The sequence below is a fragment of the Leucopleurus acutus genome (genome assembly GCF_964270905.1).
Source record: "Leucopleurus acutus genome assembly, chromosome: 1".
NCBI lineage: Eukaryota > Metazoa > Chordata > Mammalia > Artiodactyla > Delphinidae > Leucopleurus > Leucopleurus acutus.
Window position 1 is genome coordinate 30,342,605 of NC_139142.1, and position 20,073 is coordinate 30,362,677.

Consider the following 20,073-nt stretch of genomic DNA (forward strand, 5'->3'; position numbering starts at 1 on the left):
TGTAAATGACTTCTCCAAATCCTTTTGGAGAAGAGATTACATTGGAATCTTATCTGAAACAAACAAACAAACAAACAAAACCCTATCAAGCTATCTTTGTGAAGGAGTAGTGAACTTAACAGAATCAGGAACCCACTGATAAAGAGACAGTGTTATAATGTGTTAAGAGTCAAAGTAGCAAATTAAAAAATAGGGAGGTTTCTTTATTTATAACTTTAGCATTGGGTCTGAGAATAAAATAAATAAATTTGAAATAAATCTGAAGTAAATCTAATGAGTGTTATGCAAGAAAATCAATATACACACCCCCAGCATTGTGAATACAAAGACCACAGTTCAGAATATTAAACACGATCATGCAAAGTCTAAAAGTCCCATGAAGCCACTCATAAGTAAAACAGGCAGAAAAGATAGGATCACTATTTATTAATGATAATATTTTGAAAACAAATTAAAATTTGCTTTCTTCAACCATTTAAATGCAAAGATCTTAATTTGATGCCTAAAACTAAAAACACACTATAACACCCAGGAATCAAAGTTTGAGTGTTTTCCAACAATACAAAATTATAAAATAATTTAAAACTGGACGCTATTTGACTAATATAATTCAAATCAGTCTCTCAGTGGAAGAGAATAACGTCGCAAAAGTGGAATTCCGCATGCTGTTGCTGTCTAAAGAATCTTCAAAGACAGTGCTGTGTTCTTACTAACATTAACAGCTGCTGAAACAACAATTCTTTTAGAAACCCTCATTTTCTTCCAGGGGTGCAGTTTGCCAAAGAATCGCAGGCTAAAATCTAAATGGACACAGGCCAAAACTGAGTGATAACACAAAATTCAGACTTCATTTAAAACAACTTTTACACTCTTTCCTTGGAAGAGAGGACAAAGGACAAAGCTCTCATCATTTGCTCTGTTTACACCACAAAGGCTTCAGGACAATAAACTCTGGGGGTGATTACTGGCCAACTGATTGAAGTGCATCCCTGCTCATAGAGAATGTTTCTGTTATGGACAGACACTTAAAAGAAGCCCTCTGGAAGCTAAGAGGGCTGTGGCATACATACCAAGTTATTTTGAGCCTCAGAGAAAGAGGCCAGCAAACAAATCCTCAGAAACAATCAAAACACCACAAAGGGCAAATAGTTTCAGATCCAGGGAGATGTCTGTTGCTTCCTTGTGGTGTGATGATTTGAAAACCAGACAATAACCGGACTTACTGTAAACTGAAGCATGAAGTGGGATAATGGAGATGTGAGTCAGAGCAGAGTTCCCTGTGCTTTGCAATGTTGCATTGTTTAAGTTACGGGACAGGGGAGGGAGCAGAGAGGAAGGGTACATCAGACAGAATGAGGCAGGGGACAGATACACCATATCAAAAACAAGTCCAGGAAGGGACCCTGAATTCAACTACCCTTGGAGAATTACCGAATGCAGCCTTCGGTCACTTGCCTTTTTTCTCCTATCTTTCTATCAGGGGAACGGAGACATTTCTTTTAAAGATATAGTATTCCTCTTCCTATATAACGGCTTACTTTATAAGACTCCCTCACTTAAAAACAAACAAAACAAAACCACAGGTCTACATAGAGAAGTATACCCTACACCAAAAATCTCTCCCTAAAATGGTTAAAAACAAAAGCTAACCAGAATAGGCCAGAGCCCAGCTTCCCTTTAAAAAGGCTCCCTCCTTATCCTATGATGAAATGTCAACAACCTCTTGATATAAATACTTGAAGTTCAGATGATATTATGTTTAACACATTCCATATATAGGTATTTAAGAATTTCTGGGCGCCACCACCCAGGTTAGTCCTTCCTTCATAACTGGTGTGGGTCCCCCGCACCACCCTTTTAATGGTGCGCTCTGTGTTCTGTGAGAACACATTATCAGCTCATGTAAACCACAGCTACTTCTGGGTGGTAAAGTCACAGGTGCTTTTCATTTTCATCTTCATTTTATGTTTGGCTGCACTTTCCACATTTTCGTAGGTATGTATTGTTTTTGGAAAAGTTATTTTTTAAATTTGGGAGGAACGGAGTGTTTTCCGGAGGTTTTCTGGATACTTCAAACAAATACAACCAAATGGATATTACTCCAAATGGTTAGCAAAATACAATAAAAGAACAGAATTTTAGCCACAATGAATGCTGGGCCTTGGCTTGAATCTTTATAACCAACAAGCTCCACGCATTTGCAGAGTGAATAGATGTACACTGATGTCTCCATCTTTAAAATGAGGACAGTGGGCTTCCCTGGTGGCACAGTGGTTAAGAATCCGCCTGCCAAGGCAGGGGACACAGGTTCGAGCCCTGGTCCGGGAAGATCCCACATGCCGCAGAGCAACTAAGCCCGTGCACCACAACTACTGAGGCTGTGCACCACGGGTACTGAAGCCCACGCGCCTAGCACCCATACTCCGCAACAAGAGAAGCCACAGCAATGAGAAGCCCGCGCACTGCAACGAAGAGTAGCCCCCACTCGCCGCAACTAGAGAAAGCCCACGCACAGCAACGAAGACCCAATGCAGCCAAAAATACATAAATAAAATAAATTTATTATTTTTATAAATGAGGCCACCATGCAGTAATAAAATGGGAATACCATCAAATTTTCAAGATGGGGCCAAATATTCAGACAGAAGTAGAGACAGCTGGTCTGTCTTCACACACTGTTTGGCAGAGTTTTCCAGAGTACAGAGCGGGTACCTACCGGTACAGATCAGACTAATTCTATTTAATTGATTTGAGAAGAAAATTTAAAAAAAAAAACAAAAAACAAAGAGGGTGGGAAGCTTTCACCAGGGATTAGCATTCATTTAGAAAATTGAGATTTCATTTCCACAAAGTTAGAAGGCACCTGCTACTGAGGGGATAAGATATCATCAAGCATAAAACTCCAGATATTTCTACACTCCTTAAGAACTTTGGAATTCTTGACCTGGCCTGTCACTGCACCCACTGACGAGAGATATCGACTGCCATGGAAGAAATAATTCACACAACGTAATCTAGAAGCCATAAAGTGATGCTAAATTCCCACTAGACTTAAACTTTTCACGCCCAGTCTGTTTAGGTGTTGGCTAATGACCCAATTATTTACACAATATGCAAACTGAGGGCCATAAGTTTTCGTGATTTGTATTTGGTACTGAAGCATGGTCTCTTGGTTCCTAATTGCAAAAAGAGATTAAGTGAGAGGTATTAAACAAGTCCTTACGACAAACAGGATCAAAGTTCTTCGTAAACAGGCACCTTTTTAAACACAGCCTAAATTGCTAATATGAAGGTCTCTAAGATTTATATCAGGGAAAAGAGCTTAACTAACCATGTAATAAGGAATTTTATCAAGGGTGTTCACTGACATGAAATACTTTATCAATCAGTTTCTTAGAAACTCATTCTAAAATCTTTCAACTTAATTCAGCAGATGTGCTAACCATAATTTTATAATTTGAACACCTGATTTTCCAAAATGAACATGACAGTGTATAACAAGTAGCAGTGACCCAGACCAACAAAGACAACCCAACTCACGTGCTTGTGCACATACGCCCACAGACGCAAAACAGTAGTCACGCCTGCAAAACACAAAATTACACAGCGAGCTGTGGCTTTCTTCTACTTCCTGTCAAAAGATGCATTCCTCTGAGAGGCCCACTCACAGATATTCCAATGTGAAAACTAAGATTTATCCACGTATTAAAAAGTCAACTCACATTACAAGTTGAAAATCTGGTCTTTTGGCTACTGACTGGCTAAGTCTGCTTGTCTTTTTCTCTTTAGAGCAGAAACAATAAGATGTTAAGTGCTGGGCAAGATCCCTAATGCACCATCAGAGAAAACCCATAGGAAAACAAAAAACAAAAAACCTCATTAAAAGGCTTACTTTGTAGCTAAGAAAAGTCTTCATTTTATCTTTATCCCCAAATGACTTACAAATGTCCTCCACTTTAGAATGAATATGATTATTTTAATGTTTTGTACTAAAATAAATTGGAACAAAGCGAACTTATGATTCAGTGAAGACCAGAAAAAGACTTTCACCCACTTCATTGCCAGGTAACTGACAGGTGTCAATAAGTCAGAGAAGAAAAGGATATCAAATTCCATCCTAAATATGAGAGACACTGATGAGTGGTTCAAGTTAGAAGATGCAAAACGCACACAATATAAACTTCCAGGATTCCCTCCTGCGTCAACCATGCTGCAGGAGTTAAGCTGAGACTCTCGGCAGCAAGACAGCCCCTGGGGGAGACCAAACTGAAGCTGAAGACAGGCAACCACTACTACCCCTTCACAAAGGAAAGGCTAGAAAGCGCGGAGGAATGTTCTGAAACAGACCCGCAAAACCCAAATTGCTTACAAATGTCAAATGTTCCACTGCTTTTCACTCTATCTAGGGAAGAAATTTGCTTTCACAAATGGGTACATACCCATCTTCAAACTCAAAGAACAAGTCTCCCTTTCTAGTTCCTTCAATCAGAATAAAGAGTGGAAAACATTTAGTAGCATTCTGGATAATCTGCACCAATTTAGATGATTCATGTATTGCTTCCCCAGACTAAATGGTCTATGGCTAGTGATTTCAAGTCAACAAGGGTGCGGAAAGCAAGACCTAATTACAGATCTGGGTCACTGTCTAGAAGTTCCCTCAGCCCAGTGGAGCATCCCCCAAAGGGCACCATTTCATTTTGAGGCATAAAAATAAGCCAAGTCTACAGATCCCTTTACACAGGAAATAAATGAGAAGACATCCTTCCACAAGAAATAAAAATATCAGTTCACTGAATTGATCTTTCAAAGAAAAACGTCAGTAGTCTTTTTCCCTTAAAAAACAACACTAAAGTTTTTGAAACAAGAACATGGAAATAAAATTCATTACAGGATTATAGCTTAAATATCTTGCATTTCTTGTCTATATTTGGCCTGCTGTACAAATGGCATTCCATTTGAAGTCTGGTCATCTCCCAATGCAAAAGATTTACTAGCTCTTTTCATAGGGGCCTCATTGATTGGGTGTTTCCATTTGATGGTTATAATCTTCTAGCATTGGCAACATTTTAATTTATGATCCTGGGCCCACAATGAAGGAAAAAAGCTAGAGACAGTTACATTTAAATAAAATTAAAAGAAGGATTCATTTTTTTAACAACAGAAGAATGCATGCACAAAGCACCAAAACCTAAAACTGGATTTCTACAAAAGATGTTATTGAGTCTGTAGTGTGGATACAATCTATATGAATTAAGGGGAAAAAAACCTTTTGGGTTTACTGTTTTTTTCACACGTTAAACATTTAAGCGATGGGACTTCCCTGGTGGCGCAGTGGTTAAGAATCCACCTGCCAAGGCAGGGGACACGGGTTCGAGCCCTGGTCCAGGAAGATCCCACATGCCGCAGAGCAACTAAGCCAGTGCGCCACAACTACTGAAGCCCATGCACCTAGAGCCCTGTGCTCCGCAACAAGAGAAGCCACCGCAATAAGAAACCCGCGCACCGCAACGAAGAGTAGCCCCCACTCACCGCAACTAGAGAAAGCCTGCGTGCAGCAACGAAGACCCAACGCAGCCAAAAATAAACAAAATTAAAAAAAAAATTTAAGCGAAAAATAACACCCTGAAAAAAAAAGGAAATCCTCTTCTGATTGTCATATATCTCTCTCTGACATTTTACCTGTAATTATGCTCCCAAGTTGAGAGGATTAATGATCTCTGAGTGGAAATGACTATTCAGTCTGTGGAGGCAACATTCCAAACAAGAACCGGGGGAGACGACTCCTCAAACGGCAAAGAATGGGTGTTTTGAATGCAGAAGTTAAATGACCTAAGAAATGTTTCAGACAAGGATGCTACAAAATCGTCTCCAAGACTCAGGCTGGGGCACAAAAGGAAATAATGAGATACTACAATTCAAAGTACCGTGCTTCATAATCTGTTCACAGGAGTGGATGCCTCCTCTATTACTGCTGCCACAAGGCGGAAACAAATTTAGGAAGCACATGAGGCAACTTTGTCAGTATGACGGCTAACTGTCAGAGTGCAGAAGAATGCATAGTTTTACCCAAGTTTGCCAAAAGCATGCATTATGACCACACGATGAATGGAGCTATTTATATGAAAAAGTAACCAACACACTCTGAAAAGCTCACTGATGACACAGTAGGTCCTGTACATGCCAAACCTTCACAGGAGTGCAGGCGCGGGTGTGAACTCAGCAGCAGACCAAGCACCAGACTCCAGAAGATAAGCGTGTTGATGAAACTCATCAGCCACTGAAAATCTAACCCATTTCATTACGGATCACCAAGACGCCTAGTGACAGATCTTCGGACACGTATCTGAGGACACATTCATAGCTTCTTTCTGTGATCCTGAATTTCTTCTCAAATTCTTTGTGATCTTAAACAACAAATACACACACAGTATCTACGTTTACCTGAAGTGAAAAAGCACACAAAAACCATCCTACACGTACGTGGTAAAAGCACAAACACATGCATGAGAAGAACGGAGATCAAAACCAGGAAAGAGGTTCCTCAGAGGCAGAGAAAGGATACTGTTACGAGGGAGGATGGCCGTAGGCTTTTAACTGTTCCGTAGGATTGGTAAACATTCTATTTGTCTAGAGTGTTGTAGCAGGACACATAATAAAAATCTGTTATATCATCCCTTATGCAGTTTCTGTATTTGAGTACTCACAGTAATTTTTGAAGAACAAAAGCAAACAAGGAATTAGAAGTCTGGTATAGACTGTTCTAAGAAAACACAAGGGACAGCTCCACACTGTTAAATATATACCTATAGAAGGGGATGGTTTTCAGGTCAGCAGTCTAAGACCCTTTTCAGCGTTCACAGCCCAAGGGGGTTGATTAAAAGGCAAAACCTCCAGGGAAAGAAAAGACAGAATCCGAAAGCAACGTATTTCATTCTCATGTCTTTGAATATGAAATCACTGCCTGTGAATTGTTCAGAATGAAGAGGGTGCCCTCCACAGCAACACATCCTGTCAGGTTAGTTTAACAGTATGAGTTTGCCTCCCTTTGCAACTGCTCCCACATTCCCCAGGGAGAAACGAATGGAGTACTAAAAACAAATGGAGATGAAGTGAATCACCTAGGGTCTTTTGGCTCCCAACTCAAATTGGCTTAAACAGAAAGGAAATGTTACTGGCTCACATGCTTGGACTTCTGGAGGAGAAACTGCCTTCGAGGCTGGTTCCTCTGTCCTCCACTCTGTGTGACTTCCTGCTTGGCCTGGAGCCACACCAGACCTCACACCAGCGCAAAACAACATCCAGAAGAAGAGAGGCAGAGGCAGGCTCTTCCGGTAGCTCTGTTTGAAGTATGAGAAGACTTCTGCCAGAAGCTCCCGGCAAACCTACTTTGGAGTCTCCTTGGCTAGAGCAGGATTAGAGAACCATTCTTGAAGCCAGGCCGCTGGCCAGTGAATGCCCACCACTGGCTGATGCCTCCTCCCCGATGAGTTAATCATGCGTGGACACAGCAGGGATGCGACTGCCCCTCATCAGGGCCCACCCTGGAGCTGTGGTCAGCTCCTCAACCCCATAACATGGGGGGGGGGGGGTAGATGAGATGCATAATACGGATTCAATCCTAATGTCTACTCACTAGCATTTACAGGGAAAGGCCTGAGCCATTCTGTGTTTATCAGAAGATTAAATAAATCATAATCGTGATATATTTGTACATATATAAAGCTAGAGATGCAAAAATCAGATGAGCAAATGAATTACTTCCTTTGAGAAAAGCAGATTTCTTTTGGCTGCACCGCGCTCCTTACAGGACCTTAGTTTCCCAACCAGGGATTGAACACAAGTCCATGGCAGTGAAAATGCTGAGTCCTAACCACTGGACTGCCAGGAACTCCCGAGAAAAGCAGATTTTTAAAAACTTTGTTCCTACACCTCCACTGCTCCAATGAGAAATTTAAAGACAGAAAATTAACACTTTATAAAGCACGTAGGTCATAGGAAGTATGGTATAGTACTTACTATATTCTTGTGCCATAGCTACAGAAATTCAGATAATAGCAACCACATTAACAATGTATAACCTGAAAAAAAGAATAAAAATAGTTAAGTACAGAAGACATTTCATTAAAAACAGTTGCATAACTTTGACAAGTCTTATTTTTTTCCCTGAAAGAAATAAACCAGTCTTTTTAAAGTAAGCAGCTGAACTTAAATTAAAAATGAGAAAAATATCTGCAGTATAAAAATTCTTCTAACTATCTTCAAGTTACAATTATCTGCATCTTTTGTAGATCTGACCACCACCAAACAAACAAAGAAAATACATTTTAAGCAAGGAAAATTGCCCTGGACTGCTATTTATAAAACGGAAACAAAAGCAATTATTAAACGGACCTCAAAACCCATGTCATCTAACCTCTACAACACACATGCAACCTACTGAGTTCAACGCAACTTAAAGCTAGATAAATCAGCTTCAATTTCTAAATTCCTAAACTCAGAGATCTCAGAAAAAAATGCACGTATCTGATTCAAATATTTGACACTGCATTTTAATAAAACCTTTGAATATTCAGCATACCTTGAAATGCTAAAGAAACACAGCCAAAGAACTGGGGACTCTAAGACACTGGAATGTCTTTTAATATTCAAAAGAGAAAGGTCTGTCCCTATCCAGACCTCAGGACAAATAACAATATGGCAAGTCACACTCTTAATTCAGAAGGAGTTTAAAAACATAAAACTCGGGCTTCCCTGGTGGCGCAGTGGTTGAGAGTCCGCCTGCCGATGCAGGGGACACAGGTTCGTGCCCCGGTCCGGGAAGATCCCACATGCTGCGGAGTGGTTGGGCCCGTGAGCCATGGCCGCTGAGCCTGCACGTCCGGAGCCTGTGCTCCGCAACGGGAGAGGCCACAACAGTGAGAGGCCCGCGTACCGCAAAAAAAAAAAACAAAAAAAAAACACATAAAACTCTAACCATGGCTGCTTGGTGTTTCCTGGGGATGGTGTGCCTTGGCAAGGCTGAGGATAGTTACCGGCCATCAATCTACAAATACCACGTCTAACTTCACTTTCCTCAGTGTATGTAAGATTCAGCCATGTTGTTGGCATTAGTTATGGTCTTCAGAAGAAGAAAAAACTTTTCCTCTACCCTCTTGTATTCAATTCCTGGGGACTTGCAAATTCAACTGACAAAGACAAATTAATAAGAGAAGAGGCATATGTTTCTTTATTGATGTTAATGTTTTTACATGCATGGAGATGCCATGGAACAATGAGAACCTAAAGTGGCAGTTAGATCCAGGGGCTCATACGCCATTTTAACAAAAGGGCAATAAATAGTGGAGAAGTGACTAAACAAAGGAAAAAAGGGGGTTAGGCTCCTAAGGATGACAAATTGTGGGAAGGTGACTAGGAAATGTATGGGAGATAAGAATTATTGAGTAAGATTTGTTACACAGACTCAAGTGTCATTCTCTTCTTCCTGGTATGGCAGATGGGGTGCCCTGCTTACACCCCAAATTTATGCCCTGCTTTACAAATGGAAATTTACAAATGGAAAATTTACAAATGGAAATTTATGCCCAGCTTTCTGGAAGAAAGGGGGAGGGCAAAAAGCTCTTCCTGTGTCTGATGTTTTTAGACTTCCTTCAGTCCAAAATAATTTTCATGCCAAAGTGGCATATTTTGGGGTGGCATATTCTGATCCCCTTCATGTTCATAAAAATAAAAAAAAACAAAAGCACCATTAAAATAGAAGTGCAAGTCTCAGAAAAGAAGATATATTTGCAATATATAAATCCAGCAAAGGACTCATTAGAATATAACAAACTCTGACAAAATAAGAAAAAGACAGGTCACCCAAACAGGATGAAAAATGGCCAACAAGCACATGAAAAGGTGTTCAACGTCATTCATTACCATGGAAATACAAATTACAAACCACAAATGAGATCAAATTACATGCTCATCCAAATGGCTCATGTGCAAATATCTGACAATACCAGGTCTTAGGATGTGGAGCAATTCAACTCTCATATGCTGCTGTGGGAGTGTGAACTGGAAAACTGCTCGGCAATATCTAATAAAGCAGAACATAAACTGTGGCCTAGCAATTCCACTCCGGGGGAAATACCTTCTAGGAATGCATATACATAGGTCCTAAAGACACATATATCTAACGAAGCATTAATTGCAATAGCCAAGACTCAGTAACAAATAAACTGTGGAATATTCATATAATGAACACTATGCAGCAGGGGGTCAATCAATTTTTTCTGCAAAGGGCCAGACAGTAAATATTTTAGGGTTTGCAGGCCAAATGGTCTCTGTGCCCTGTTACAACTACTCAACTCTGCCTCTGGAGTGCAAAAGTAACCACAGACAATATGTAAATGAATGGGTGTGGCTGTGCTCCAATAAAACTTTATTTACAAAAACAGGCAGTTTGCATACCACACAGTCATGAACATAAATGAACCATAAATGATTCAACAACACAGATGAATCTCACAAACTTAATGTCGAGACAAAGAAGCCAGACACATGACAGAATGTACCGTATGATTTTATTTTATAAAGTTCAAAAGTAGGTAAAACTATGTAAATCAGGATAGTAGTTATCTTTTAGAGGGGGCAGTAAAGCCTGGGGGGAAGGAAGAATTCTGGCAGGCTAGTAATACTGGGTTCCCTGGTTTGAATGGTGGTTTTCCGGTTATACTCAATTAGGAAAATTCATCAAAGTGCTCCTTTATGACACATTTGTCTCTCTATGTGTAACACTTGAATAAAAAAGTGATATATTTTCAATTTTTATAAATAAAGACTATGGGCCAGTAAGATAAGTGAATGATTTCTCAAAGCTCACTAGCCCCGGACATCAGACACTCGATGCAGTAGCTGCAGCTCTGTACCCTTGCTAAGCGCGGTCCAGAAACAACACCCCCGCCCCTTTGCTTAGTGTGACGTCTACATTACAACTAAACCTCTGTGCTGAGTAGCAGGTAGGACTTTGGAGAATGAGCTATGATTAAATAGAACACACAGGCAGGAAGAGAATGCAATACAGAGGGAGAGAGGGAAGTAACAGATGGTGCATGAAGAGACTGGTGGAAATAAGCCCCTACATTTTAACATAATCTGCTGAATAATCTATACAGAATACAAAGTAAAGTAAGCAGCTTAGAAACACAATGTGGAAGGTTACTAAACTTGTCTTTTGGACAATAATAATGACATTTTAAAAGCTGACTAGTGCTCCTGAAAGACTGTTGAAGGGATTTTGTTTCCAGTGCAACAACTTCTTCCAATCTAACAGGTTAAACGGGCAGCAAACTTCAACTTTTCAAATGAAAAGGCAAATCAGACAGATAATATAGTCTTGACTTTTTAGGTCTGCATATTTTAAACAATTTCTATACCCTGGTTTCACCTCAACCCTCTATACTGTGTCTGAAAATTTAATTAGATACTGTGACTTCCCAGGGATCACAGGAAGCCATTAAATTACCAAGGTTGTGCCCAAATATATGAGGAGAGGCAGAAAATACAAAAATGCCAAACAAGATCATGGGCATCACATTCTATTAATATGGGCTTATATCATGAGTGAAATAAAGAGAGAAAGAGTAAAGAAAAAGTGAAAAGAACTGACATCCACTCACTATACTGTATTCACTGTATAACTGCTAAGTGCAAGAAACTGAACTAGATGCTAGAAATCCAAGGACAAAGTTTCTGTCTTTAAGAAGCTCACAGTTATAAAGAAAATGAAAAGCCTATGCATCAATGATTTAAATCAAATGTCACAAAAGTTACACGATATTTACAAGTGCTATAGAGCTATGAATTAACAGAAGAGAATTACTAAATGGAGGAGTGAAATGCAAATGAGGAGAGATGGGTGAGGAAAGGAAGTCTTTACCTAGTAGGTAAGAGTTGAAATGGGTTTTTTTTTTTTTGCTGTACGCGGACCTCCCACCGCTGTGGCCTCTCCCGTTGCGGAGCACAGGCTCCAGACGCACAGGCTCAGCGGCCATGGCTCACGGGCCCAGCCGCTCCGCGGCATGTGGGATCTTCCCGGACTGGGGCACGAACCCATGTCCCCTGCATCGGCAGGCGGACTCTCAACCACTGCGCCACCAGGGAAGCCCTAAAATGGGTTTTGAATGATTAAAGATGGGCAAGACAAGAAAAGGAACAGAGCATTATTCCAGGCAGAGGGAGAGAATATGCAAAGGCACGGAGGCATGAATGAGCCACTCATGCTTGAGGAATAAGAGGAAATCTGAGGCTTCCAGAACATGGTGTATAAGGACAAGCTAAGACTGAGATGATGGAGGGACTTGTCAATTATACTAGGTTCAAATTTTATCCTGCAGGCATTATGGAACCATTCAGGTGGGAACTGGGGGAATGAGAATGGAATACAAAGAATAGAGGGGGAGTGATAGGTCTCCAGATATATCTTCTTGCATAGTTTTGACATTTATAACCACAGTACTGTTAAACAAAATAAAAAGGTAAACAATCAAAATCAAACAGTATGTGAAGGTAACTCAAAATGAAACACATTCAGTAATAAGGGAACTGCATTACAAAGGTATAAGTAACCACACTTAACTGAGTACAGAAGAAAAGAACTAACCTAACCGCTTTGGAAGCCAGTATCTTGACTATATACTCTGAGACTAGAGAAAAAACAAAGAAAGGAATGTGAAAGACCAGAATGAACTGTATGGTATCAGACTGGAATCAGAGATATCGTGGTTTTTAATATATATTTCAGTAGATAATAGATATTGGTAGAGGCAGGTATGTGTAGCTCTGTCCTCTGACAAAGACCAGAAGCAATGATACCCCTGTAGCAATGAGCACATGCAGCACCCAAATACTGGCTTCTAAACACCATCCTCCAATAAGGGGAACCAGGACTACTTAGAGAAATGTCTGGCTGCAAAGCTAGGAAAGGGAAAGTACCAGATGAACCTAGAACATTTTGTGGTACAACAAAGTAAGGAGTGCTCAAAAAAGATATGGATTTATCAAAAGGACTGGAACTAACCTGAAGGGGCCAAATCTGAGCAAAAAAATTAAAAAATTATATTAATACATTTTAATTTATAGGATAAAACAAGTACCCATGAGTCCATATCGATAAAAATTAAGTAACTGAATACACAAATAAATGGGCAAGAAGGCCAAGCTCTTTCTTGTAAGAGAATTTCAATTAATAAGTGTAGAGAAGAATGATGGAAATAGAAAAACCACCATTTGACAAACAGTACAGATTAAAGAAGACAAAGGAAATAAAACAACTAAATGCAATGTTGGATCCTAGACTGGATCATGGTCCAGACATAAATATTAGTGAGATAGGTGATAAAATATGAATAAGGTCTGTAGCTCAATTAACATTACTGTATGAACGTGAATTTCCTGATTTTGATAAGTTTACTATAGTTATATAAGACATTAGCATTTTGGGAAGGTTGGTGAAGGGTATGTAGAAATTGACCTATTTTTGCAACTTTTTTTTTTTTAAGTCTAAAAGTATTTCAAAATGAAAAGTAAAAAATAAAAGAAAGAAAGAAAGAAAGAGAGATAAAAGAAAAGAAGGAAGACATGAGAGATTGTGAGTTACAATCATCTTAATCTAAAACCTGGCTTCAGGCCCTCTTCTCTCTGTGCCAAATATTAAAGCTAATAGTTTTTTTTTTTTAAGGTATATATATACACATAAATGTATAAATGAGAAGCTTGCAAGTAATGAACAAATAGAATATTGTAAATAACTAAACAACTGAAAAAAGAACTGAATAGAATTTTAGAACTAAAAATATGATAATAGAAGTTCAGAAAAAATTAATGGGACTTCCCTGGTGATGCAGTGGATAAGACTCTGCACTCCCAAAGCAGGGGGCCCAGGTTCGATCCTTGGTCAGGGAACTAGATCCCACATGCATGCCACAACTAAGAGTTCACATGCCACAACTAAGGAGCCCACGAGCCACAACTAAGACCCGGCACAACCAAATAAATAAATAAATATTTTAAAAAAAGATCTCTACATTTAAAAAAAAAATTCATTAGGTGAATAAATTACATTTGGACACAGATGAATAATGGAACAGGAACTGGAAGACAGATCTAAAAAAAACCATCTAGAATGCTTCCCAAATAGAGAGATGCAACCATAAAGGGACAGTAAGAGACATGGATGGTAGAGTGAATAGGTCTAACATTCACCTAAGAGGAATACTAGAGAAAGATAATGGAGAGAATCAATACTGTAAATGACACCACTCCTTGAATCCAGAAAGGCCAACAAACAACAAGCAGGGGGAAGAGCAATACTGAGGGACATCAGAATAAAACTGCAGAACACTAAATAAAAAGCAATCTTAAGAGCAGCAAAGAGAAAAGAGAATCACCTACAAATGAACACCAATTACGATGACTCTTGATTTCTCAACAGCAACAATGGAGCCCAGAAAAGGACTACTATCTTCAGTGACCTAACAGAGATAACAATCAACCTGGAATTCTATAACTAAAGACGATTCCTTCTAGAACAATAAACATTTTCAGCCAAACAAAACCGAGAGTTTACCATCAGCTGACACACTAAATTATAAAGGAAATGACCTTTGCACAGAAGTAAAATGATACCGGATAGAAGACCTGAAAGGCAAGAATGAATGATGACCTCACAAAAGACAACAAAGAGATGAAAGATGCTCAATTTCATTAGTCATCAGAGATACACAAGTTAAAATCCCCAGTGTGATACCACTACATACCCACTGGAATAGCTAAAATTAAAAGCCATGTTGACAAGGATGTGGAGCAAACAGCACTTCCCTTATACCTTTGGTAGGAGTGTTAACTGCCCACCTGAAAAACCGTTTGGCGGTATCTACTAAAGATGAATGTATGCATACATTATAACTCTGCAATTCAATTCCTAGGTATATAGCCAACATAAACAGACACATGTGTGGCAAAAGACATGAACAAGGATGTTCACAGCAGTGCAATTCATAACAGCCCAAAACTGAAAACAACTCCAGTGTGTATCCATAACAGAAAGAAAAAATAACTGATGAATTCATACAATGGAACGCTGCAGTTAGAAAAGGAAGAAAATATTTGCTACCTGCAACAACATGAATATATAATGCTGAGAGAAAGAAGCCATATACAAAAATACATGCTATATGATTCCTTTTATATAAAGTACAAAACCAGGCAAAATTAATCATCAATGATTATAAGTTGAAGTCAGAACAGGTGCTTTTAGAGTGATAGACTGTTCAATTTCTTGATCTGAGTGCTGGTTACATAGACAAGTTCAGTTTTTGAAATTTATTGATCTGTCCACATATGATTTGTCACCTTTCTGTATGTATGTCATAGTTCAGCACAAATTTATTTAAAAGCAGAATGAATGATGAGCAAAGATACTGGCAGGAATATTACAGAAGAAAACTCTGTGCTCTTCTCATTGCAACCCACCAGGTGGCATACAATTTTCATTTGTATTATTACTGATGATGTTCACATTGATGAACTGATTAAGGTGGTATCTGCTAGTCTTCTCCACTGTAGAGCTACTTACACTTTTCCTCTTGGTAGTTAGTAAGTATTTCTTAGGGAGGTACTTTGAAGCTATGTACATATACTGTTCCTCATCAAGATTTCAATTAATCAATCCATTCATTCTTACATTTATATTATTCATCCAAGTATTCAGTGGGTTATAATATATTATTATTATGGTTTCTTATAATCCATTATTACCAATCAGCCCCAGATTGGGCCAGTGGAAACCCCTTCAAGATGGCTTCTAGGTCATTTTGACATGACCTCATCATTTTGGGAGCACTCCCTTACTTTCTAAAACTAGATGTTTCAGTCTCATTTTGTACTTTCTTAACATTTCTCCAAGGAGCCCTGGTTCCTTTTATTAGAGAGTGGTATTCAGAAATCAAGATCCAAGGTGGCATCAAGATGGCAGAGTAGAAAGATCCTGAGCTCACCTCCTCCCATGGACACATCAAAACTACGACATACAGAACAACTTTCTCTGAGAACCACCTGAAGACTAGCAGAATAGCTCATCTACAACTAAGGAAATTAAGAAAAAAACACATCAAGATGGGCAGGAGGGGCAGAGACACAGTCTAGTCAGAACCCACACCCCCAGTGTGACAACCCACAAGCAAGAGGGGATATCACTAATATGGAAGTCCTCCCTAAAGAGCAGGGGGGCCCTGCACCAGTGAGATGAGCCCCCACAATGTCTGGGTTTGAAAGCCAGCAGGGTCATGTCCAGGAGAGCTGGAGGGCTATGAGAAAAGGGCCTGGGCACAAACTCACTCACTCTAAGTCCCAGTGCAGAGGTAGCAGTTTGAAAAGCATCTGGGCCATACATAAAGGAGATTCAATGACCGATGTTATGGCAAGTGCCAAAGGGGCAGGGATGTGTTGGAACTTCCTCCCAGAATGAAGTTCTGGTGGGTGCCATTTAAAAAAAAAAAATTATTTTATCCTCCCTCTACCAAGCTGGCTTGGCACTGGTGGACGCTGTTTGTGACATCTGCCAGGTATCTTACTAGCGTCACTCACCCAGCCCCAGCTTACCCCTGTGGACCTGCTCCAGCCAGCACCCTCCCAAAGTAGCTCTTCTCCCACCACACCGACAGGCGGCCTCTGTCGGGATGGGAACCCCCCAAAGCAGATCCTGTCCCTCCACACTGGTGCGTGGCCTTGGTCCAAATCGCCACCCCTCCCCAACAAAGTGGCTCCTACCCCTGGAGGCCAGCCCTGCCCACCAGCACAATTGCAGCAGTCAGAGCCAAGCCTATAACAAGCCAGCCTGGGAGCCAACAGCGCATCTGCAAGAACTGGAGGACCACCACAAAAGGAGGGTGCGTGCACCCCACATGAGGGAGTCTTCTGGGGCACCCGGCTCTGGTGACCAGGAGGGATTGCTCTTCTGGGTCCCACAGAAAACCCTCTACATAAGACCACTCCTTCAAGATGAGAAGACACAGCTGATCTACCTAATACATTTAAAAAAAAAAAAAACATGCTAAGAGTTAGGCAAAATGAGGAGACAGAGGAATATGTTCCAATCAAAAGAACAAAATAAACCTCAGAAAATGAACTAAATGAAACGGAGATACCTATCTGATAAAGAGTTCAAGGAAGTAGTCATAAAAATGCTCACTGAACTCGGGAGAAGAATGTATGAACACAGTTAAGAACTTCAACAAAGAGAGAGAACCAATCAGAGCTGAAGAATACAGTAACTGAAATGAAACTACACTAGATGAAATCAACAGCAGATTAGATGATGCAGAACAATGAATCAGTGATCTGGAAAAGAGGGTAGTAGAAATCACCCAAATGGAAGAGTAAGAAGAGAAAAGAATTTTTTAAAATGAGGATAGTTTAAAGGCTCTCTGGAACAACATCAAACATATTAACATTCATATTATATAGGTCCCAGAAGCAGAAGAAAGAGAGAAACGTACAAAAAACTTATCTGAAGAAGTAATGGCTGAAAACCTCCCTAACCTGGCAAAGGACATCAAAGTCTGAGAAGCAAAGAGAGTTCTCAAAAAGATGAATCTAAATAGACCAACACCAAGACACATTATAATTCAAATGTCAAAAGTTAAAGATAAAGAGAGAATTTTAAAGGCAGCAAGAAAAAAGCAACTAGTTATATATAAGGGAATCCCTGTAAGACTATCAGCTGATTTTTCAACAGAAACTTTACAAGCCAGAACAAAGCAGCATGATATATTCAAAGTCCTGAAAGGAAAGTACTTACAACAAAGAATACTCTACCTGACAAAGTTATCATTCAGAACTCAAGGACAGACAAAAAGTTTCTCAGATAAGCACAAGCTAAGGCACTTAGTATGCCTTATAAGAAATGTTAAAGAGACTTATTTAAGAAGAAAAGAAAGGCCATAACTAGAAATTAAAATATATGAAAGACATTTTATAATAACCTATATAGGAAAAGAATCTGAAAAAGGTCACAAAAGAAGTCTCAGTAAATTTAAGAAGAGTGAAATCATATCAAGCATCCTTTCCAACCACAACAGTGGGAAACTAGAAATAAACTACAAGAAAAAAACAGGAAAAGACACAAACACATGGCGACTAAACAACATGCTACTAAACAATCAATGGGGCAATGAAGAAATAAGAAAAGACCCTGAGACAAATGTAAGGTTGGAAGGTTGTGTTTAAACTTCCAAAATCTATGGGACACTGCAAAAGCAGTTCTAAGAGGGAAGTTTACAGTGATATAGGCCTACCTAAAGAAACAAGAAAAATGTCTCAAATAAACAATCTAACCTTACACCTAAATGACCTAGAAAAAAAATAACAAAGCCCAAAGTTTGTAAAATGAAGGAAATAATAAAGATCAGAGTGGAAATAAATAAAATAGACACCAAAAAACAACAGAAAAGATCAATGAAAGCAAGAGCTGAATCCTGGAAAATATAAAAAATTGCCAAGTCTTTAATCAGACTCATCAAGAAAAAAAGAGAAAGGCCCCAAATAAATAAAATCAGAAAGGAAAAAGATGTTACAACTAATACCACAAAAATACAAAGTATCATAAGAGACTACTATAAACAATTATACGCCATCAAATTAGAAAACTGAGAGGAAATGGATAAAATTTTTAAAACTACAATCTTCCAAAAACGAGGAAGAAATAGAAAACCTCAATAGACCAATTTACTAGCAATGAGATTGAATCAGTAATTTTAAAAACTCCCAATAAATAGAAGCCCATGGCTTCACAGGTGAATTCTACCAAACATTTAAAGAAGAGTTAAAACCTGTCCTTCTCAAACTTTTCCAAAAATTGAGGAGGAAGGCAAGCTTCCAAACTCATTCTACAAGATGAGCATTAGCCTGATACCAAAACCAGACAAAGACACTGCAAAAAAAAAAAAAAAAAAAAAAAAAAAATTACACAATACCCTTGATGAACAGGATGTAAAAATGTTCAACAAAACATTAGCAAAGCAAATTCAACAATACATTAAAAGGATCATACCCTATGATCAAGTGATATTTATTCCAGGGATGCAAAAATGGTTCAACATCCACAAATCAATCAACATGATACACCACATTAACAAAACAAAGGATAAAAATCATATGATCATCTCAGTAGATGCAGAAAAAGTCGTTTTCACAAAATTCAACACCCATTTATAATAAAAGCTCTCAACAAAGTAGGTACAGAGTGAACACACTTTAATATAACAAAGGCTATATATAACAAACTCACAGCTAACATCCTACTCAACAGCAAAAAGCTGAAACGTTTCCTCTAAAATCAGGAACAAGACAAGAATACCCACTCTCACCACTTTTATTCAACAAAGTATTGGAAGTCGCAGCTAGGGCAATTAGATAAGAAAAATAAAAGCCAACCAATTCATAAAGGAAGAAGTAAAACTGTCACTATTTGCAGATGGCATGATACTATATATAGGAAACCCTAAAAACTCCACCAAAAACTACTGGAATAAATGAATTCAGCAAATTGCAGGATACAAAATTAATATGTAGAAATCTCTTGCATTTCTATAGACTAATAACAAACTATCAGAAAGAGAAATTAAGAAAACAATCCCATTTACAATTGCACCAAAAAGAATAAAATAACTTGGAATAAATTTAATCAAGGAAGTGAAAGACCTATACTCTGAAAACTATAAGATATTGATGAAAGAAATTAAAGATGTCACAAATAAACAGAACGATATACTGTTCTCATAGAATGAAAGAACTAGTACTGAAAAAATGTATTACAATCAGTATTAGAAAAAATGTCCAAACTACCAAAAGCAACATACAGATTCAATGCAATCCCTATCAAAATATCAATAGCATTTTTCACAGAATTGGAACAAATAATCCTAAAATTTGTATGGAACCATAAAAGACCCCAATTAGTCAAAGTGACCTTGAGAAAGAAGAACAAAGCTGGAGGTATCATGCTCTCTGATTTCAAACTATAATACAAAGCTA

At 38.8% G+C, this 20,073-nt stretch overlaps 1 protein-coding gene across 1 annotated transcript in view; it reads right to left on the minus strand.

Moving 5' to 3' along the window:
* The window catches only part of SIPA1L1 (signal induced proliferation associated 1 like 1), a 377,254-nt gene that overhangs the window by 190,628 nt on the left and 166,553 nt on the right, over positions 1–20,073 (minus strand). Inside the window, exon 4 of the mRNA XM_082844854.1 lies at positions 8,017–8,078. The gene's annotated coding sequence lies outside the window, so the exon portion shown is untranslated. The remainder of the gene's footprint in view (positions 1–8,016; positions 8,079–20,073) is intronic.